We start from the raw sequence: 24,032 nt of genomic DNA on the forward strand, positions 1-24,032 counted from the left end.
AAAGATGCTTACTCCTTGGAAGAAAAGTTATGGCCAACCTAGACAGCATATTAAAAAGCAGAGGCATTAGTTTGTCAGCCAAAGGTCAATCTAGTCAAGGCTACGGTTTTTCCAGTAGTTATGTATGGATGTGAGAGTTGGATTATAAAGAAAGCTGAGTGCTGAAGAATTGATGCTTTTGAACTGTGGTTTTGGAGAAGACTCTTGAGAGTCCCTTGGACTTCAAGGAGATCCAACCAGTCCATCCTAAAGGAGATCAGTCCTGGGTGTTCATGGAAGGACTGATGTTGAAGCTGAAACTCCAATACTTCGGCCACCTGATGAGAAGAGCTGACTCTTTGAAAGATCCTGATGCTGGGAAAGACTGAGGGCAGGAGGAGAAGGTGACAACAGAGGATGAGATGGTTGGATGGCCTCACTGACTCAATGGACATGAGTTAGGGTAAACTCCAGGAGTTGGTGATGGACAGGGAGGCCTGGCCTGCTGCATTTCATGGGGTTGCAAAGAGTTGGATACGACTAAGTGAATGAACTGAACTGAAGGGGATATTAAAGCAATATTAAAATATTGTAGCTAATATTAAAATATGTAAGCACTTAGTAATTTTTTTTTCCTCTATTCTTCTTAATGTTTACTTCCACAACTGATACAAATACCTTTTGCAGTAAGAAAGTTCGAAAATGTGATGACATATACATTTTCCATGTCAGGTTTTAGAAAAGAAAGTTTGATTGAATTTTAAGAAATGACCAAACTTTTTCAGTTTCCTTGTATTTCAATAATATGTCATAAAATATAAAAATTATTCTATGTTCATTTATATGCCTCCAGACATACCTTATATAACATTGAGATGGATGAATTTGATGTGGAAGGAAATTGATGAGTGGAGGATTCAAGGAATAAACCTGGTTTAAAGTAATCTTTCTATATTTTTTTGACTGAAGTTCTGACTACCAGTTTTGATATATTTCTCTTTAGAACTTTGGTTTATATAGAGCCGTCAAATTCAAAGTGAGATCTTCTTCAAATCTTCTGAAATGAGCAATCATTTCAGAAAAAAAAAAAAAAAAAAGAAGCATTGAACTTTCTTACACAATTGCCAACCCAAGGAAATAATTTCAACGTGGCTTACAGAATCAGCATAGCCAAGCATCACTCTGGTTGAAGTATCTTTCATTAGTCTTAATATTCTTATTCCAAATTTAGGACAACTCAATTGCAGTTGTCAGCCTTCATATGCTCTAGCATCATAGACAGTTGGGAGTTTTTGCTGATAAATCCAGCAGTCTTAAAGTCTACCTCATTTAATAAGTGACCTGGGAGATACAGATGATGGTGTTAATCTTCCCAGGCCTATGTCAGAATAAAGGAAAGAAAAGGAAAAATAATATGTGTGTGTGTGTGTGTGTGTGTATATATATATATATATATTTAACTAAAAGATGATGTTTTGATCTGGCAGTCTACATTGATGTTAGGTATTTCTTTTCCTCATCAGTTTGAATCAGAAGTTTTTCAGTATTTGTATAAAACTAAATGTCATCTGTAAAATATGTATCCAAGTTCAAGTCCCTGAAGTTTAGTGAGATGACTTAGTATACTCCCTTCCAAGGAGATTCAAGGGAAGTTATTGTTTTAATGATTCAAAATCTAAAGGGTGGGAGGAAATTTGAAATGGTAGTTTGGAGAGTGATAGCCAGGCACCTGAACAAACTATAATTCAGGATCCATTCTAGATTACAAGTATATAGAAAACCTTCAAAGACAATTAACTTATACCTATACAAATACAACATAAAGAAGGCTTAGTAATTCTCCTTATTTGACAATGCTTCCCATGTAACTTAACATGTCAAATAAGCCAAATTAGTTTAATATCTTTTTATTAAAATATTTGATCTCAAAAGAGGCATGTCAAGGGGCATTCTGAAAATTCTCCAAGTTATTTTTAGAACAAAAATGATTTTATTTATGATTTGATTTTTGAAACTTTTGTAAAAAGTATCAAAAGGTTTTGGATATTTTAGTAAATTGAAATACAGACCGTTATGAAGCAATTCTTACTTATCTATTTAACCAAAGTGATAGATTTCAAAGGCAAACCTAGATGATTATGTGGTTCTGAACAAAGGATTGTTTTTCTAAGTAACAAAAGACCTGATGAAGACAATTGGAAGCATGGGAAGTTATTTTGATAAAAAGCAACTTTTGATTTCTAGGCAGATTATTTCAAAAGGTAAAGAAAAACCTTTCATAATCTCTAGTTAGGAGTAGACCAGTAGTGTAAGAAAACTTAGTCATTTTAACCATGTGAAAACAAACTAGATTCTGATTTTGTACCAATTTACCTTTAATAGTGAAGTTTATTCACTCAATTAATTTCATTGAAGTCTTAGCCAGCCCTGACCATGCATGAAATTCCTTTCCAAAGATTCCTTTTCTACAAACTTTCTACAACTCTCTTTTTTACAAAAAAAACAAAATCTACATAGATTCTGTTCTGTGTTTTTTCTCTTTCTCATTCTGAAATAACAAGCCTCTCTTAAGAAAAAGGTATTTTCTCTTTTCTCAACAAAATGCATTTTGATTCCTTGCACCTTATTTTACCGAAAACATATACTTTTTTGTGCACATGGTTTTCTTTTTCTTATTATTTTTAGTAGCTTTACTCACATATACCAGAATTTTTAGACCATAGAAGCCTTTAATTTCCAGTTAAAGCTGAGAAGTAATTAATTGTCAGCTTTTTTTATATCAACATTATGTAGTGTAACAATTTAATAAATATTTTTTATAATTTCTAGAAAAGTTCTTTTTTTCTCAGAAAATTTCCATCGGGTTTTGGTACCAAGTCCAAACTCCTGCTACTTGCCTCATGACAAGTCAATAAATGAAGAGTCAGATTGTTGAGGCAAGGAATAATGACTTTATTTGGAAAACCAGCAGACAGAGAGGATGATGGACAAGTGTCCCAAAGTATCATCTTTCCCGAGTTAGAATTCAAGTTTATTTTATATTAAAAGGAAAGGAATGTGGTTGGTTGTTGCATACTTCTTGGTGTTGAAATCCTTTGTTCCTGTAGCTGTCATCATAGGTCAGGTCATGATGTTCCTATAACCCTTCAGAAAGATCAGTGTTAGTCTGTGTTCTATGGAAAAGTGTTATATCTTTAAAAATCAGAGCATGCAGATTTTGTCTATCCTGTATATTTCAAGGTATAGGCAACATTTTTAACTTGTAGCAAAATCAGGAGAATACAAAGGCTAAAGTGAAAGAAACAGCTCCAGTATGGAGTCAGATTTGCCCTTCACTTTTACAGTTCTGAATATTAGCTACTCTTTTGGCCAAATTTCTGGTTATAGAGTTATTAAATCTTTTCCAATATTATGTTGGGTTTTAGCCAGGATAAACAGTAAACATTTCTGGTTATTAAATAACTCCACGGACCCAAGAGTAATCCTTAAGAGGGTCTAAAAGATTATTAATTACCTTCTCAAGATTCAGAATCACTCCAAAAGAGAGCCAAAAGAAGGAACCTGTATGTTATAGGTAGATAGAAAGAGAAGCCAACCTCTTAGGACACAATGAGATGATCAAAAAAACAATAACTATCCCTGGAAGAGAAAGAATCAATAACCAATGGGTCTGGACTAGAAAGGAAGAAACAACAATATCTTCCCCTTTCAACTAACTGTACACTACAGACAGAGATTGGAAAGAGCTGATTCTGGTAAGAATCTTCTGACTTCTGCTAGATCTTGTTTAAGATCTTGTTTGTAGGTTTTGAGTAGGCTTTGAAATGGAGAGTATAGCTTTGATATTTACCAGAATTTGTCATAGTTTTTTTTTTTTTTAATTAATAGAATTAATTTTAGCTTCCCTTTTGCCATTTAAAGGGATAACATAACAGCTTATGAAATAAGGTTCTGTCAACTTTAGCAGGACCCATGTGTTGAGAGAGGAAGTAGGAGGTGTTCGGGGAAAAGAAAGTTTGGTGAGAGAATTAGAATGAGAAGGTAGAGGGTACAAAGGAGAAGAGGTAGAGGCAACAGAGAAAAAAGTAAGTTAGTGTGGGAGTATAAAGTAGGTGAACAGGCCTCTGATGCCTTTTTATTTATTTATTTATTTCAGTTGTTTGTTTGCCTCAGTTTGAATGAGTTTGTAAAGAGGCAATTTTGAAGTCTAAACATATTTGAAAGCCTCAAGGAACCAAATGAAATAGGCATTAAATTCCATTTTTTTTTTTTTTTTGAGCCAAAAATCTTCAAGTTTAGTTCTTGAACCCCACAAGGTTTGTGGGGGATCAAATTTCCACATAACGGCTATGAAGTTCTAAATGTTCTTTGATTATGTTTGTCTGTTTAGTTTAAAATGTGCATGATGAGGGACTACGGTTTTTAAATGTGAAATTGTTCTGGATCCCAGAAGGGGCACCCACCTGAGAAAACTTAGGCGATTAGGATACCATTCTTAAAAACCAGAGGATCAGAAAACAAATGAATACTCACCAAAAGGGTGATGGCTACACAAAAACTAAAACAGATCTAGAATAAGGTTGGAAAGCCTGACAAAAAGGAGGGAGCTCTAATCCAAGAAGATACTTACCATATCAAAAAGAAAAATATGATTTATGGAAATGGAGAGCACAAATGGCTCAAGTGAGTACCACAGCTGGTTTCTGGGTCATTAGATCCTCAGAGATTTGTCTGTTTCTGACACAAAGTAATGTCAGCTTTTAAAACTAAAGGCTAAGCAGTTTAGCCAGTGAAATCATGGCAAAGGATTTGCAATTCAGGACATGCAAACTATGGTGAACTATAGGCAAAGTTTGGAGAACAAAGGAGAAGGGAAGAGGGAATTGGGATTATCTGCTGTGAATAAAAGTTCATTAGAAGGTTGATTCCTCCAGCTCCATTCTTCTTTCTCAAGACTGCTTCGGCTATTCAGGGACTATTGTGTCTCCATATGAATTGTGAAACTTTTTGTTCTAGTTCTGTGAAAAATGCCATTGGTAATTTGATAGCGATCACATTGAATCTGTAGATTGCATTTGGTAGTATAGTTATTTTCACAATATTGATTTTTCCTACCCAGGAACATGGAATATCTCTCCATTTGTTTATGTCCTCTATGACCCACTTCTTAGAGTAAGGGAAATAAAAACAAGAGTAAACAAGTGGGATCTGATTAAGCTTAAAAACTTTTACACAACAAAGGATGCTATAAGCAAGGTGAAAAGACAACCCTCAGAATGGGAGAAAATAATAGCAAATGAAGTAAGTGACAAAGGATTAATTTCCAAAATACAAGCAGCTCATACAACTCAGTGCCAGAAAAACAAACAACCCAATCAAAAAGTGGGAAAAAGGCCTAACAGACATTTCTCCAAAGAAGACATACAAATCGCTAACAAACACATGAAAAAATGCTCAACATTGCTCATTATTAGAGAAATGCAGATCAAAACTGTAATGAGATATCACCTCACACCGGTCAGAATGGCCAGCATCAAAATGTCGACAAACAATAAATGCTGGAGAGGGTATGGAAAAAAGGGAACACTCTTGCACTGTTGGTGGAAATTAGATTGATACAGCCACTATGGGAGATGGTGTGGAGATTCCTTAAAAAAACTAGGAATAAAACCACAATATGACCTAGCAATCCCACTCCTAGGCATACGCCCTGAGGAAACCAAAATTGAAAAAGACACATGTATACAATTGTTCATTGCAGCATTATTTACAATAACTAGAACGTGGAAGCAAACTAGATGTCCATTGACAGATGAATGGATAAAGAAATTGTGGTACATTTTATATTTATGCAATATTACTCAGTCATAAAAAAGAATGCATTTGAGTCAGTTCTAATGAGGTGGATTGCCGGGGTCCAGCCCCGGTGGATCCAGGGAATTCGAAGCGGGGACGGCGTTGGCGTGAGAAAAACTTATTTATTTATTAATATAGGATTAGATTAGGAAGAAATAGTGTAGTAGGAAGATTAAGTGGAGAGAAGAGGCTGATTAGCTTGGGTTACGTGGAAAACCAATAAAGTTCCAGACAAGGAGCCTGCACCATCTACGTTAGGCCGCTGGCGTCCGTTTGAATATCGGAGAGTGCCCCGCCTTGGACTCTCTCTCACGGATCTTAAAAGCTGGGACAAGTAAGTAGACATATTGAGCCTCCATGTCCCAGATGGGAATTCGCCTGAAATTAGAGTAAAGAGGAGACACGGGGGAAACCAGTCCAGCGACTGGCTCTCCTTCTATTGTCCTTCAAGGCCTTTTATACTTTTGATTATACATAGAAATCAATGGGTAATACAAAATTATGTAGCGTTAGCAGCCCAGACTCTTTCTGTATATCTTTTTGTATACAAAAGGTCTCAGGTGATTTACATTATCTTCTGGCCAAGAGGCTTGTTAACACTTTTTGGCTTTCTTCCTTAATGAATGTTAATTTCATTTCCCCTGAAGTGTTTTTCTTTAATCTGCATCTCCTTAAAGCATTGAAGTTACATCTCTATAGAACAAAGGCACAGTGGGTTATAACAAAGAAGGTACTTAACTCAAAGATCTAATGGTGCTAATACCAGGTCTACCACTTGTTTTTCTATATACCAACTATATCTAAAAATAAAGGATATGAAAATTTGGCAGCAAGTATTGGATCAACAAATGAAATTTTTAATCAGTCCTATTCTAATGATTTTGACTCCTTGGAAGCCCCTACATTCCTAGGATGTTTTAAGCTTCCTGTGCCTCCTGCGGTCAGGGGGCCTCAAACAATGACATACGCAGCTGTATGAGTCCTGCAGGCAGGCTAGAAAGCCATCAGAGGGGTTTTTGGATTGAAACACTCTTTCAAATGCAGAAGACTAAAGCCCTGAATTGACTTTTTCCAGAGAATGTCAGAAGAGAGGAAAAGCAGGCAGATTCTTATTTTTTGGGGGGTGGATGCTCAGGAAATTCCAGGGGGAAAACCTGAGGTCTGATTAGCCTTGCCATCAGAGCTCTGCCGCATGACGTTGTCACGGGTGGAATTCCTAACACTGACTCCCGGCAGTGGATGAACATAGAATCTATTATACAGAGTGAAGTGAGTCAGAAAGAGAATGGTAACTATCATATTCTAACACATATACACAGAATCTAGAAGAATGGTCCTGAAGAACTTATTTACAGGACAGCAGTGGAGAGACAGAGAATAGACTTACAGACATGGGGAGAAGGAAGGAGAGGGTGAGATGTATAGAAAGAGTAACATGGAAACTTATATTACCATACATAAAATAGATAGCCAGCGGGAATTTTCTGTATGGCTCAGGAAACTCAAACAGGGGCTCTGTATCAACCTAGAAGGGTGAGATGGAAAGGAAGATGGAAGGGAGGTTCAAAAGGGAGGGGATATATGTATACCTATGGCTGATTCATACTGAAGTTTGACAGAAAACAAAATTCCGTAAAGCAATTATCCTTCAATTAAAAAAGTTCATTAGAGAGGAGCAAGAGTTCAGAGTTGTGGTGGCTTCTCACTGACTGAGTTGCAGCAGTTTCTTGTTGACTGTATTGTTGCTGAGCAAGGAGAAAATTTTCCTATTTTTTCTGGGTTTGTTAAGTAAGATACATCCATTGGTACATGCATGAGACCTCTCCTTTCAGGGTTTTATGACTTCATTTTGAGTGAAGTTTTCCGTTATTCATTTTCACACAGTGAGTTCACATTTTTATAATTCAGTAAATTGGCACATTATGCTGAGTGAAAATGGATTATTCATACTATATTATACTGTAACATGAGTGGACAAATTCCCAGATTTTTAAAGGATTTATTTTATAATATTACACAAAAAGTGCTGTAGTTCTGTTCAAAGTGTTCAGTTAAGCAAATAATTTGCTATGTATATACTATTTTAATTTGTATTTGCTTATGATTATTTATGTCTGCTTAAAACATTCTCCTAAAATCTTCAACAGAGGAGCAAAATGAAAACAGTGAAAATATCTGCAGAAGTTTTCTGTTTTAGAAGTTAAATAAAGTTTGGTGGACTAGAGTCACAAAGGGCTAATAGTATTGCTTAATGATAAAGATGAACTGTCTTGAATACTGTAGAAAGGCCTATATAAATGCAAATAGTGGCTGCATTGGTGACAGGAGAACAACACTGAATATACCTTTTACTATAACTTTTTATTTTTAACTTCTCAGTATTTGGCTGACTTGACAGTGTTACAGAATGCAATATTGGTTCTCTTTAGCCCTACTGACCTGAATACCCCTGTATATTTAGGCTTGTGGGGCACACAGTTAACAGAAGCTGTGTCATTCTACTCTGCTGTTAACACTGAGATCTTCATAGATGATATGGCCACCTTTTCAACTTGATCTTTTTTTTTTTTTCCTTTAAAAGAATGAAAATATTTGGAAGGAAAAATGAGATTGATGTCACTGTTGCTCCAGCCTTTTAAATGCAGGGACTGTTAAAACTTCATTGCTGGAAACCGCTGAAGATGCAGTTGAGAGGTGTAGCTCTGCTATTGGTTAATGGAAAAGAAAATTTCTAGAAGAATGACCTCAAAACCCCAAGACAATTTGAAAAATATTTAATCTCTTAGATATTAATTTTTTTTCTGATTTTCTGTAAGATGACAGTGGTAACATGAATTTTATGAGTATATTTATGAGTATAAACAAATTCATTCGTATTTATTTTTGTAGTTATTAAAATATGGCAAGATATTTTCCAATTATCAGTACTTATGTTTTGAAATTGTGTTTAACATTATCTAGTTGATAAGGCATGTACTATCATTCCTTTAATTGCCAGGCTTATTACGATTGTCCTTTTTTTATTTTAATCCATCTCTTTCATATTCCTGTTTAAAAACTATTACCTTTCCAGTGAAGAAATGACTGTTGATTCTATTTGCAGTAACTGAAATGGTCATTAAAAGGGTATTGGGGTCTTGGTTAATAAAATGTTGACTTAGATAATACTGAATATAAAGGACTAAACTGTTTATCTTTGCTATGCAGGTACCTCCATGTCCTCTGAACTTGAAAACTGCAAATCACAGAGTAATACACATCCATTTTATTTTCTGAAATAAATCTAATTTTGCATAGAAGGGAAGAGATTAAAATCATACCAAAGGGAGGAATATACTTCTCAAATAATTAGTTCTGCTTCTTTGGTTCCATCTGGGATGATTTTGCTTAAAACTGGCTTCAACAAGCACAGAGATGTGCTGGTTGCTGAGCAAACCTTAGACCACAGATAAATCAAGATGAAACATTTAAATAGCATTATTTATTACCTTGCAAAAATAAGGTCAACAGACATTTCCACATGTCAATCACAATTATATGTTGTATAAGCTCTGACTTTAGCACATCAGGTAGTGGAGTAAGGTCTCTGAAGATGTTCAATATGTGAGTGCCAGAAGTGGACATGTAGTTTTCAAAGTAGTTCATGCTTCTTGACTGAAAATGGGTCTTTCAACATACTCCAAGACTCTCGGTTGTTAACTTTTTATTTTTGAGAACTGCTTACACAAAACTCCTCCAAGGCAAAAGAGCACTATGCTCTTCCCTACTTCAATCAGTATAAGAAGGAGCCCTTGAGGATGTCCAGTGCCTCTTCCCCAGTGTGGGTAAAAATTGCTTAGATCATTGTACTGTATGTCAACACAATCCTGACAAGTCTATTCTCACAAAAACCAATGGTTGATGCTTACTCATTATGAAGTTATCCTGAAAAAGGCAGCAAGTAACCCAGAGAACTAGGTAAAGCCTGGTAGTGTGGTAGGCAAAGGCCAAGATGTCCTCTGAAAAAGGAAAGAATGAGAATAAAATATGAGGGAATGAGGCTGTCACAGAAGTTCATGATAATTGTTCAGTTGCCAAGTCGTGTCCAACTTTTGCAACCCCAATGACTGCAGCACTCCAGGCTTTCCCGTCTTTCACTATCTCCTGGAGTTTGCTCAGATTCATGTCCATTAAGTTGATGATGCTATCTTACCATCTTATCCTCTGCTGTGCCCTTCTCTTTTGCCTTCCATCTTTCCAAGCATCAAGGTCTTTTCTAATGAGTCTGCTCTTCTCATCAGGTGGCCAAAGTATTGGAGCTTCAGCTTCAAAATCTGTCCCTCCAGTGAATATTCAGGGTTGATTTCCTTTAGGATCGACTGGTTTGTTCTCTTTACAGTCCAAGGAACTCTCAAGAGTCTTCTCCAGCCCTGCAATTTGAAAGCATCAATTCTTCTGCAGTCAGCCTTCTTCATGGTCCAATTCTTACATCCATATATGACTATTAGAAAAACCAGAGATTTGATCATGTGGTCCTTTGTCAGCAAAGTAATGTTTCTGCTTTTTAATAAGCTGTCTGTTTGTTATAGCTTTCCTGCCAAGGAGCAAGCATTTTTTTAGTTTCATTTCTGGAGTCTGCAGTGATTTTGGAGCCCAAGAAAAGAAAATCTGTCACTGCTTCCACTTTTTCCACTTCTATTTGCCATGAAGTGATGGGTACCAAATGCCATGATCTTAGTTTTTTTGAATGTTGAGTTTTAAGCCACCTTTTTTCTCTCTCCTCTTTCATTCTCTTCAAGGGGCTCTTTAGTTCCTTTTCTATTTCTGCCATGATAGTTGTATCATCTGCATATATGAGTTTGTTGATATTATATTTCTCTTGGCAATGTTGATTCCAACTTGTGATTCATCCAGCCCAACATTTCACGTATTGTGCTCTGCACAAAAGTTAAACAAACAGAGTGACAATATTCAGCCTTATTATATTCCTGTCCCAGTTTTGAATCAGTCATTTGTTCCATGTCCAGTTCTAACTGTTGCTTTGTTACCTGCATACATGTTTCACAAGAAGTAGATAAGGTGGTCTGGTATTCCCATCTCTTGAAGAATTTTCCACAGTTTGTTTTGATCCACACAGTCCAAGACTTTCGAGTAGTCAATGAAGCAGAAGTAACTTTTTCTGGAGTTCCCTTGCTTTGTCTGTGATCCAGTGAATGTTGGCTGTTTGATTTCTGTTTCCTCTGCCTTTTCAAAACCGATCTTGTACATCTGAAAGTTCTTGGTTCACGTAATGCTGAGGCCTAGCTTGAAGGATTTGGAGCATAACCTTGCCTGCATGTGAAATGAATACAATTGTATGATAGTTTGAACACTCTTTGGCATTGCACTTCTTTTGGTTGGAATGAAAACTAACTTTTTCCAGTCCTGTGGCCACTGCTGAGTTTTCCAGATTTGCTGGCATATTGAGTGCAGCATTTTCACAGCATCATCCTTTAAGATTTTAAATAGCTCAGTTGCAATTCCATCACCTCCACTAGCTTTGTTTGTAGTAATGCTTCCTAAGGCCCACTTGACTTCACACTCCAGGATGTCTGGCTCTAGGTGAGTGACTACAGCATCATGGTTATCCAGGTCGTTAAGACCTTTTATGTATAGTTCTGTGTATTCTTGCCACCTCTTCTTAGTGTCTTCTGCTTCTGTTAGGTCCTTACTGTTTCTGTTCTTTATCATGCCTATCCTTGCATGAAATCTTCCCTTGATATCTCCAGGTTTCTTGAAGAAATTTCTGAAGTGAAGTGAAGTCACTCAGTCATGTCTGACACTTTGCGACCCTGTGAACTGTAGCCTACCTGACTCCTCCATCCATGGGATTCTCCAAGCAAGAATACTGGAGTGGGTTGCCATTTCCTTCTCCAGAGGATCTTCCTGATCCAGGGATCGAACCCGGGTCTCCTGCATTGCAGGCAGATGCTTTAACCTCTGAGCCACCAGGGAAGAGATTTCTAGTCTTTCCTATTCTATTGTTTTTCCTCTATTTGCATTATTCGCTTAAGAATGCTTTCTTATCTCTCCTTGCTTTTCTCTGGAACTCTACATTCAGTTGGGTTTATCTTTCCCTTTCACTCTTACCCTTCTCTTCTCTTCTTTTCACAGCTATTTGTAAATCCTCCTCCTCACCACTTTGCTTTCTTGCATTTCTTTTTCTTTGGGATGACTTTGGTCACCATCTCCTGCACAATGTACTTAATTTTAATTGACATTCTTATTTCAGTATCTTGTAACTGTAGGTCTGAAATGCTTAAATTCACCTCTCAGTGGTTAGGCTACAGATGGGCTTGTCATGGAAATGCCTTTTGTAGCTTTCCTCAGATTCATAGAATTGGCATATTTTAATTTTTCTTTTCTTGTTTGTTATCTATTTGAAAAGAATTCATTCAAGGATATTTCTTAAAGATAGGCCAAGCTTGATGGTCCAGATTTCTCAGGTTGAAAGTCTGAAATCATCTGAAACATATTTGTTCGTTACCTTCCATAGCCACAAAGATATTTACTCTAGTTTTGGTTAATAAATCTTGGCTTCCATTTTTCTAGATATCCTCTCTACTGCCATGCTCTATTCACATTCATTTCTTGCTGATCTTAGCTTCAGTTAGTTTTAAAAATGTATTTTTGTCCATAATTGTAAAAATAAAAATGAATTTCATAATATACTATGAATCATAATGATATCAAAGTCATTAATTTGTCTCACATATTTGGACTACTTAACTCATAGAGAACAGTACAGATTTGTGTGAAAATATGTTTAACCATTGTGTTAGATATTGTTGGGGATTTTAGACAACCTAGGAAAATGGCTACCAATGCTTCAGTGCATTTTTAAATTTACCAAATTAGAGATTGTTGCTATTGAAAGGCCATTGACCTTTCAGTGCCTATTTGAAAAAAAAAAAATGATATAAAGATAATCTGATTTCAGCAATACAGTTTAAATAAATTTGCATTTTATTGTATTTATTTGCAAAAGTAAGCAATCCAAACACATACTATTTGTTGTGTGAGTAGTTGGTGCACATAGACATATGGATTCTTGGACTTGTATTACAATAGCTTTCACCCTACTGTATGATTCTGTGTCTCAGCAATAATAAAAATAGCTAACTTTTAAAATTTGCAACTCAGATCACCTCTCTCTCTTACATACTCTCTCTCTCTCTTCTCTCTCTCTTCTCTCTCTCTCTCTCCTCTCTCTCTCTCACAAACACACACATATACACACTCACCCACACACATTTTTCACACTCCTGTCTTTGCTTGGCCATATTCTACTAGTGCTTCAGGTCTCAGCTTCAGATCAGTTTCTGCAGACCTTCTTTCAGTTTCTGTAGGAATTCTTTTGTCCATCGCTAGACTTTGCACCTCCCCTAGGCAATGTTAACACAAACTGTGTTTTATGTTTCCTACAATAAAGGTGAGCAGCCCAGTGTCAAGACTTTATCAACACAATTGTATTAAGTGTTCATAATGTGTATTAAGTAAAGCTGTGAATGAATGAACTCTTTTCACAGGTACCTCTGTCCATAGGTTCTGAGCCACTTCTATAACAAGTGCACATCCAGCATAAAATTCATAAAAGTAAATTTTCATGTTACCTAAACTTGTATGCTATTAATCTGGAGAAGGAAATGGCAACCTACTCCAGTGTCCTTTCCTGGAAAATTCCATGGACAGAGGAGCCTGGTGAACTATTAGTCCATAGGGCTGCATAGAGTTGGACACTACTGAGTGACTAACACACAACACACACATATGCTATTCATAAAAATAATTTTAAACATTCTTCATCGTTTAGGTTCTGTATGTGTTTCCAATATATTCTTTTAACATACTGTTTTTTTTTTTTTCTTATTGTTCTTAGTGAAAACTGACAGTAGAGCACATTTTCTTACTTTTTTAACAATAATAATAAGATATTTGCCAAGTTATTCGTGCTTGAGGATGTATCATGTGGTCATGGAGATTAAGTTAACTGTTTTACTAAGCACCATATGTTCATCCACTGAGCCTAAAATCCAGAAATTAACACTTAAAGTTCACATTATATATTATATTTATATTGATTTGAGAGGAGATTGCATTCGCTTATTCATCTGGCTGTCAGACTACATCTAATCATGAAAACTTTAGAGAAGTGGGACAAAATAATAAATTTTCATTCTTTTTTTGTTTATTTAATTTTTTCCATACTTAACAGATTAAAATTAATGTTGAAGTGGCCCATTAATTCCCTTCATTTTCTTTAATATTATCTTGGAAGGAAAAATGTAGCACGCAGTGTATAATATAAAGCTCATTTCTTTAAATATTAAGGTGTCAACTTTATTGTATCACAGAAGAACTCTTTTTTAAATATATTGTTTCATGGTGTTTGTTCAAAGAGTCATAGTTGTGCCATATTTCACATATGCAAATTATGATTTTCTAAATAACAACTTCAGAAAAGTTTTATATTTTTATTATAGCTTATATTTCATATGTTAAAAGCTTCTTTCAAGGCAGTTTTAAATTTAACTTTCATTAAGTTCTAAGTCCTGATATTGAGCACAATACTTCATAATTAAAATTAAATAGGTCTATGGAGAAAATTAAAACACCTTAATAAACTTCTTTTCTTGCTCTAATTGAACTACTTCAAAGAATTTGGTGGTTATTTGCTAAGTCATATCTAACTCTTGTGATCCCGTGGACTGTGGCCCACCAGGCTCCTCTGTTCATGAGATTCTCCAGGCAAGAATACTAGAGTGGGTTGCCATTTCCTTCTCCAGGGGATCTTCGCAACCCAGGAATTAAACCCGTTTCTCCTGTATTGCAGACAGATTCTTTACTGACTGAGCTACAAGAGAAGGCGTGAAGGATATAACTGAGTTAAAAAGGAAATTTAAGCTTGCCCTATTTACCATATCTATACACTAATATTACATTCAGACAGATTTTAGAAAACTAGTGGAACTAAATTTTAGTTTAGTCACTTATTCCTTTCCTTACTCTATTTTCACATTTCTGAAATGTGTTCAAAAGATATTGGTTTGAAAAAGATTATCTCAGGGAAGATAAGTCAACAGTTTTTTTGTCATCAAGAATACAAGATAATTCCTTCCTATAAGTCACAAAATTGTATCACATATTCAAACTGTAACTCTAGTTATTTGATACCTGAAGTGTAGACTTAAGGTATTGTACAGCTCTATTAAAAAATACATGACTTCTTGTGTACAGTGTTAATTTAATAATCATGAGCAGTGAGCCCTTATTATCTTGAGAGAGATAAAACTTATATAGTTATAAAAAATCCTTAATTTTCAAAAGTAATAAATAACATCTCCCTTAAATTTTAACTAAAGTTACAACTTGTTACTCTAAATACTTACTCCCATTCTTTAAAACTTTTTAGAAAGAAATATTGAATGTCTCATTATAAACAACAACAATTTTTAAGAAGAAAGTTAAAAATATTGAAATATGTATCAGACTGTCATTTTTAGTGATTTTTAAAATGCTCAAGTATTCAATTTACACTTTATTTTAATAAGATGAAGTAAAAAAAAAAAGTGAAACTGTTAGTCATTCTCTTGTGTCTGACTCTTTGAGACCCCATCGACTGTAGCCCACTAGGTTCCTTTGTCCGTGGAATTCTCCAGTCAAGAATACTGGAGTGGATGGCCATTCCCTTCTCCAAGAGATCTTCCCAACCCAAGGACTGAACCCTTGTCTCCTGCATTGCAGGCAGATTCTTGACAGTATGTGTCACCAGGGAAGCCCTTTAATAAGGTACTAATTATCATCTCAAAAATTATAATACCAGGAACATTTTCTTTCCTGTGCTTTGACTTAACCTGGCTACCAGGTTTACAAGTAAATGAATCTGTTGACAGAAACTGCATAAAATGCCTAATCAAAATGTACTTCATAATGGGAGGATCTGACTGTGTAACTATGGCATTTGTGTCAAGAAGTTTGATAAAATTCAGATCACATCCAAAATCCTGAATTTTAATAAGTTCCCTGCTACAAATAAAAATATTTTAATAAATCTTTGAATACATTTAACCTCGCTTTCTTAACACTTCATCTACTAACTCAACTCAAAGTTGTTCAATAATGGCAAATATTACAACAGGGCTAATTTCCCTTTTTCTATTCATACTTTGCAATGGAGTAGGCAAAAAAAAAAAAAGAAAGGAGGGATTAATTACCATTAATTACCATTTTATAAATTTTAATTTTAGCTAAAAGACATGAAATAGAAAAAGCTCACTTAAATCTCAATATTCAAAAAACTAAGATCATTGCATCTGATTCCATCACTTCATGGCAAATAGAAGGGGATAAAGTAGAAGCAGTGACAGATTTTGTTTTCCTGGGATCCAGAATCACTGCGGACAGTGACTGCAGCCATGAAATTAAAAGATACTTGCTTCTTGGAAGGAAAATTATGGAAAATCTAGACAGCATGTTAAAAAGCAAAGACATCATTTTGCTGACAAAGGTCTGCATAGTTAAAGCAATTGTTTTTCCAGTAGTCCTATATGGATGTGAGAATTGAACCATAAAATTTTGATGCTTTCAAATTGTGGTGCTGGAGAAGGTCACTTGGACCTCCACTCATGAGGGTCACTTGGATTTCAAGGACATCAAACTAATTAATCCTAAGAGAAATCAACTCTGAATATCCACTGGAAGGACTAATGCTAAAGCTGAAGCTCTAATACTTTGGCTATCTAATGCAAAGAGATGACTTCATTAGAAAAGACCTTGATGTTGGGAAAGATTGAAGGCAAAAGGAGAAAAGAGTGGAAGATGATAAGTTAGATAGCATCACCAACTTAATGGATGTGATTTTGAGCAAACTCTGGGATATGGTGAGGGACAGGGAAGCCTGGCATACTGCAGTACATGGGGTCACAAAGAATCAGACACGACTTAATGACTGAACAACAACATGAAATATAAACTTTAAATTTATTCAAGTGATACACTATTGTGATTTTTAAAAGATATTTTTAAAGAAAAAATATATCAATTAATAAGGTAATGTGTATATGCCTTTATACAAAATTGTTAAAGTTATAATCAGCATTTTAATATGACTTTTGGTCATAATTTCCACATGGCTAAATCCAAGCAAAGGTATCTTCCAGTCTTAAAGATAATACCTCACTGCCTCAAAAATCTTGATGTGGACTCCATGAATAGAGGGAATAATTTATGCAGAATGAAAAAGTAAAGTGAAGAAGTATGTTAAGACAATATATCTAATATTTAGTAGATGTTATAGAAGTATATAAAAGAAAATTTGAACTTCATACATTGCAGTTTATAATCTATTTTCTGAAGAGCCTGAGATGTATAAAACTAAAAAATTAGACCATAGGGTCTTAAAAAGAAAGATTTTTGTTCTTGATGTGAAAATTTATATAGAGAGAAATATTTACACAGTGGCTCCTCAATCTGATATTTTCAACAAAGTCAATAGTGATTCTTATTAAAGAATGAAACAATACAACTCCTCTAAATAAAACAAAATAAAATATGCTATGATCATTCCATGAGAGATTCTGATAATAAAGTCTAGACACATGTTCCAGATACATGAAAATTAAGCAAATTAAAAAATACTCTGTATATTTTATAATAAACAACCAGTGTTACAAGGCACAAGTATCAATACTGTTGTTCCTTACCCATGTATACATTAAAAGCTTAAAGCAAATATGAAGGGAACATGAAGAAATAAAGAAAACTAAGATCATGACATTCAAGTTAGATTTGAAAATAAATATAGGACTTGGAAGAGAAGAGTGGGATGGGTAATTTCAGAAAAAGCACATCATTGGAATAAAGACTCAGATATAAAATGCCCCTCTATGTGAAAAGAGCAGTAACAACAGTAGTAATTATTGAGAGGATGTGTGTAGGTATGAGTAAGATAATTATTAAATTGAAGACAGTATATTTGTGAAATCTCTGTTTAAAATCATGATAATCCCCCATTTCTGTAGATAAAAATCAGTAGTCCTTTAATGTTGCATACAAGGTTTATCAACACCTTATTTCAGATTCATCTTCCACAATTTCTTCATCTGTATCTTACTTGCCAGCTGAAGAGGCCATTTGGTTTTCCTATAACTCACCTGTAAGATAACTGTTTTCCACATGCGCACCCACACTTTCACCCCTGTTTAAATATTATCACTGTTGTGACTCCTGAACTGTCTCTCCTCATGTATACAGTTTCCCTAAGTCAGTTGCCACACACTTACCTTGTACATATTTTTATTAGCATTTCCCTTCTCCCTACTGTATTTGTGGCCTTGTCCCTATGCGTCTTTTTCCTTATTCTTGAGAGTTATTTAAGGACTCCATTTGTTTATGTATTCAGTGCATCCATCACAAATCAGATCAGCAGAGTATTCTCTCAGTGACTGTTTATCACTGGGATACTATAATAGTATAAAACAATTAATAGCTGAGGTATAAAGCACATGTAACAGCAAATTCAGTCAGTTCAGCCACTTAGTCGTGTCCGACTCTTTGCAACCCTATGAATCGCAGCACGGCAGGCTTCCCTGTCCATCACCAACTCCTGGAGTTCACCCAAACTCATGTCCATCGAGTCTGTGATGCCCTCCAGCCATCTCATCCTCTGTCGTCCCCTTCTCCTCCTGCTCCCAATCCCTCCCAACATCAGAGTCTTTTCTAGTGAGTCAACTCTTCACATGAAGTGGCCAAAGTACTGGAGTTTCAGCTTTAACATCAATCCTTCCAATGAACACCCAGGACTGATCTCTAGAATGGACTGGTTGAATCTCCTTGCAGGCCAAGGGCCTCTCAAAAGTCTTCTCCAACACCACAGTTCAAAAGCATCAATTCTTCGGCACTCAGCCTTCTTCACAGTCCAAATTTCACATCCATACATGACCACTGGAAAAACCATAGCCTTGACTAGGTGGACCTTTGTTGGCAAAGTAATGTCTCTGCTTTTTAACTATCTAGGTTGGTCATAACTTGTTGACAATTCCCTATATATAGGCCTTTATGCCTTTAAGTATATGAATGTCACACCTCAGGTTTATAGATTATCAAAGAAGAAATCAGGGCATGAACCAAAGGCAGATATCCATAAATTAGCCAGATATCTATAAATTAGCAAGGTCTGAATGGCTTCAAACAGATATGCCATATATTGGAAAATGACTAAGGTATATAATTGAGCTAATGGAGGAGGTTTGTGTTTGGAGTATATAGCTATAATCTTTAAGAGAGTGGACAGGAAGGAAACAACCAAGATAGTTTGGCTGTGTCATAGTAAACAGTAGTAGTTACTCTTGTACCCTGAAAGTTGTTAGAATTCTTCATGAGACCTGAAAAGGTGTTTTCTTATTTTTTTCTCATTTGACAGTATAAGCCTAGAATATTTCATTGTAGGTATTAACCAGAGTAACTTGACCTCTTTCACCTTTACCTTGAAAAGCCAAGATAATATGAATAAATAATCAAAATAGTCTAGAAAAGACAAAATCCTGTCTTCTGAGAACAGAAATCAGATCTAAAATTTTTTTAATAAGATTTAAGAATCAAAATTAACCTATTGGTCTAATACTCTCTTGTCCTGTAACAGTAGTTCCAAGAAGAATTTCTTGGCTATTTCATTAATTTTATAAGCTATAAAATAATTATATAGAATGTAATCCATTAATTTACACTTTTAAGAAGAAACTGGATATTATATATTAACTATAAAATGTTTGCACATGTCGTCCTTTTCAAGAGTTTGATCATTTGAGATCAAAGCTAAGAGGAAGTCTGAAACTGAAAGCATTGCAATTATTTTTTCACAGCTGTTTGCTATTTTGCCTGTGGAAGAATAATAATAATTCAGTAGAAATATTTTTAAAGCAAAGAATGAGTTTAAATTGTGATTGAGGGCATATGTTGGTAAGTCTGAGCTACTTATGTTAACCAGGAAAACTAATCACTTGGATGTTGGAAGGTCCCTAAAAGTTCTTAGGAATTTCTATATCATGATGTTTATTTATTTTTTCAGTCAAGGTTGTTATGAAAAGGAAAGAGTTCCTTGAATAAAACTATGAATAACAGTTTGGTTAAATGACACAATTTGGCAGAAGGCCAAGACATTGATTCAGATAGCCAACTATGTAATGTAGTGCATCTGTCTACTCTCTTCTCTGTTTTCTTAGTAATGATTAATTTGACTTTCTAGTTACATGCGACCAGAAAGTCAGATTTCAGATTTGGGTCCTGAAGTTATCTGTTTGATTTGCCCTGTTTTATTCAACCTTGTTCTTTTGCCTTCTCTTCCATGATTTCATCTTAATTATGATTTTAGCCCTCTTTGTGTTAATTGTCATGGACATTTCTCTCTACCTTTACTTTGTGTTTCTTATGAGAAACAACAAAAATGTTATCCTTTTTATCAGAAACAAGAGCACACAAAACAAAAGGATTAAATAACAAACAAGGAAAAAATCTCAAACACACACTTCTTGCTTTTTTCTTCCTGCTGGGCTTTTCCATACTCTTACTTTCTGTATCTCTTCATTGGTGTTTTGCCAGCATCAAGAGGAGACCAAATTGAAAAACAGTTGAAGTTCCTCACTTTGTGAGGACTACTCTGATTGTTTATATATTAATTCAAGTTGTAAAAGAATTTTAAAGGAACTCTGAGATTTTATTAAGGAAAAGAGAGCTTCTTGGAGTTGTCCCCCTGCAAGATTGATCCCTAATATTCAGTCCTCACTTATCTGTGCTATTTATTTTCAGTCTTCCATTTGATCTCAGAGTGGCTTTTGAATTAAGTTGTGAAAGGTAGAAGTGAAGGGCAAAAGGCTGCTGTGATATTTGGGATATAAAATCTAGTCATAGAGGAAAGAATTGAGGTCTTCAAGAAAAGTATGGCTGAGCTACAAAACTAGTGCTGTGTTTTGTTTTCTGTGTACTCTGGGTCCCGTTCAAGCAGAATGCAGAGTTATTGTCACCAATATAGATTTATGTATTGATAAGCAGTCAGGCCAGTGGTTTTCAGTGTTCACTAAGCTTATCTTTAACAGATTTCTGGCCTCTCTGGGATTGTAACTATTTGTAGAAATGGACTGGAATGGGACAATTTAATTCAGATGATGATTATATCTACTACTGTGGGCAAGAATCCCTTAGAAGAAATGGAGTCACCCTTCATAGTCAACAAAAGAATGCAAAAGCAGAACTTGTGTACAATCTTAAAAACAACAGAATGATCTGTTTGTTTCCAAGGCACACCATTCAATATCACAGTAATCCAGTTTTATGCCCCAACCACTAGTGTCAAAGAAGGTGAAGTTGAACACTTCTGTGAAGACCCACAAGACATTCTAGAGCTAACACCAAAAAAAAAAAAAAAAAAAAAAGATGTCCCTTTCATCATTGGGGACTGGAATACAAAAGGAGGAGTTCAAGAGATACTTGGAGTAACAGGCAAGTTTGCCTTGAGGTAAAATTTTAAGCAGGGGAAAGGCTAACAGAGTTTTGTCAAGAAAATGCATGGGTCATAGCAAACACACTCTTCCAACAACACAAGAGAAGATTCTATACATGGACATCAAAAGATGGTCAATGCTGAAATCAGAATGATTATATTCTTTGCAGCCAAAGATGGAGAAGCTCTATACAATCAGCAAAAACAAGACCAGGAACTGACAGTGGATCAGATCATGAACTCCTTATTGCAAAATTCAGACTTAAATTGAAGAAAGTAGGGAACACCACTACATCGTTCAGGTATGACCTAGATCAAATCCTTTACAATTATACAGTGGAAGTGACAAATAGACTCAAGGGATTAGATTTGGTAGAAAGAGTGTCTGAAGAACTATGGATAGAGGTTCATGACATTGTGTTGAGGGCAGTGATCCAAACCATCCCCAAGAAAAAGAAATGCAAAAAGGCAAAATGGTTGTCTGAGGGGTCCTTACAAATAGCTGAGAAAAGAAGAGAAGCAAAAGGCAAAGGAGAAAAGGAAAGATATATCCATCTGAATGCAGAGTTGCAAAGAATAGCAAGGAGAAATAAGAAAGCTGTCCTCAGCGATCAATGAAAAGAAATAGAGGCAAACAATAGAATGGGAAAGACTAGAGATCTTTTCAAGATAACTAGACATGCCAAGGGAACATTTCATGCAAAGATGAACAAAATAAAGAACAAACAGTGTGGACCTAACAGAAGCACAGGATGTTAAGAAGATTTGGCAAGAATACACAGAAGAACAAAAAAGATCTTAGTGACCCAGATAACCACCGTGGTGTGATTACTCACCTAGAGCCAGACATTGGAGTGTGACATCAAGTTGGCCTTAGGAAGCACCACTATGAGCAAAGCTAGTGCAGGTCGTTAAATTCCAGCTGAGCTATTTCAAATCCAGAAGATGAGCTGTTAGAGTACTGTACTCAATTTGCCAGCAAATTTGAAAAACTCTGCAGTGGCCATAGGACTGGAAAAGGTCAGTTTTCATTCCAATCCCAAAGAAAGGCAATGCCAAAGAATGCTCAAACTATCGCACAGTGCACTCATCCCAATGCTAGTAAAGTAATGCTCAAAATTCTCCAAGTGGACTTCAACAGTACGTGAACTGAGAACTTCCAGATGTTCAAGCTGGATTTAGAAAAAGCAGAGGAACCAGAGATCAAATTGCCAACATCTGCTGGATCATAGAAAAAGCAAGAGAATTCCAGAAAAATATCTACTTCTGCTTATTGACTACGCTAAAGCCTTTGATTATGTGGATCATGAAAAACTGGAAAATTCCTCAGGAGATGGAAATACCAGACTACCTTACCTGACTCCTGAGAAATTTGTATGAAGGTCAAGAAACAACAGCTAGTACCAGACATGGAACAACAGATTGGTTCCAAATTGGGAAAGGAGAACTTTGAGGTGGTATATTGTCACCTTGCTTATTTAACTTATATGCAGAATACATCATGTGAAATATCAGACTGGATGAAGCATAAGCTGGAATCAAGATTGCTGGAAGAAATATCAATAACCTCAGCTGTGCAGGTGACACTACCCTTATGGCAGAAAGCAAAGAGGAAATAAAGAGCCTCTTGATGAAAGTGAAAGAGCAGAGTGAAAAAGCTAGCTTAAAACTCAGCATTCAAAAACTAAGATCATGGCTTCTGGTCTCATAACTTCATGGCAAATAGGGAAACAATGGAAACAGTGTTAGACTTTATTTGAGGGGGCTCCAAAATCACTGTACATGGTGACTTCAGCCATTAAATTAAAAGATGCTTCCTCCTTGGAAGAAAGGTTATGACCAACCTAGACAGCATATTAAAAAGCAGAACCATTATTTTGCTGACAAAGGTCCATCTAGTCAAAACTATGGTTTTTCCAGTAGTCATGTATGGATGACCATAAAGAAAGCTGAGTGCCAAATAATTAATGCTTTAGAACTGTGGTGTTGGAGAAGACTCTTGAGCCTCTTGGACAGCAAGGAGATCAAACCAGTTGATCCTAAAGGAAATACATCCTAATATTCATTGGGAGGACTGATTCTGAAGCTGAAGCTCCAATACTTTGGCTACCTGATGCAAAGAACTGATTCATTTGAACAGACTCTGATGCTGGGAAAAATTGTAGGCGGGAGGAGAAGTGGACGACAGAGGATGAGATTGTTGGATGGCATCACTGGCTGATGGACATGAGTTTGAGCAAGCTCTGGGAGTTTGTGATGGACAGGGAAGCCTGGTGTGCTGCAGTGCATGGGGTCTGAAATAGTCAGACACAACTGAGTGACTGAACTGAACTGTAGGAAGGATTGTGGGAAAGATAAACTTTTTTCAGAAGAGTTACGTCAGTGTTCTCATATTCAGTTTTGTAAAACTTTCCCACAACACATCATTGCACCTAGGTTCCAGCTCACATAGGAGGAGATCTATAGTCCTAGTCTCTTCCTCTGCTGTTTGATTCCCATAATATGATGTTTTTCACAGATAATGTGTAGACTCATCATTATTTGATATATAAATGAGCAGATATGTTAGAAAAAGATCTTCTTGGTCTCATCCTAAGGAACCTTATTGTTTTATTTTATTTTTCAAGCTTTTTTTTTTTGATGGGAGGAAATTGCTTTACAATGTTGTATTAGTTTCTGCCGAACA

This window comes from Capricornis sumatraensis, chromosome 17 (genome assembly GCF_032405125.1).
Source record: "Capricornis sumatraensis isolate serow.1 chromosome 17, serow.2, whole genome shotgun sequence".
Lineage (NCBI taxonomy): Eukaryota > Metazoa > Chordata > Mammalia > Artiodactyla > Bovidae > Capricornis > Capricornis sumatraensis.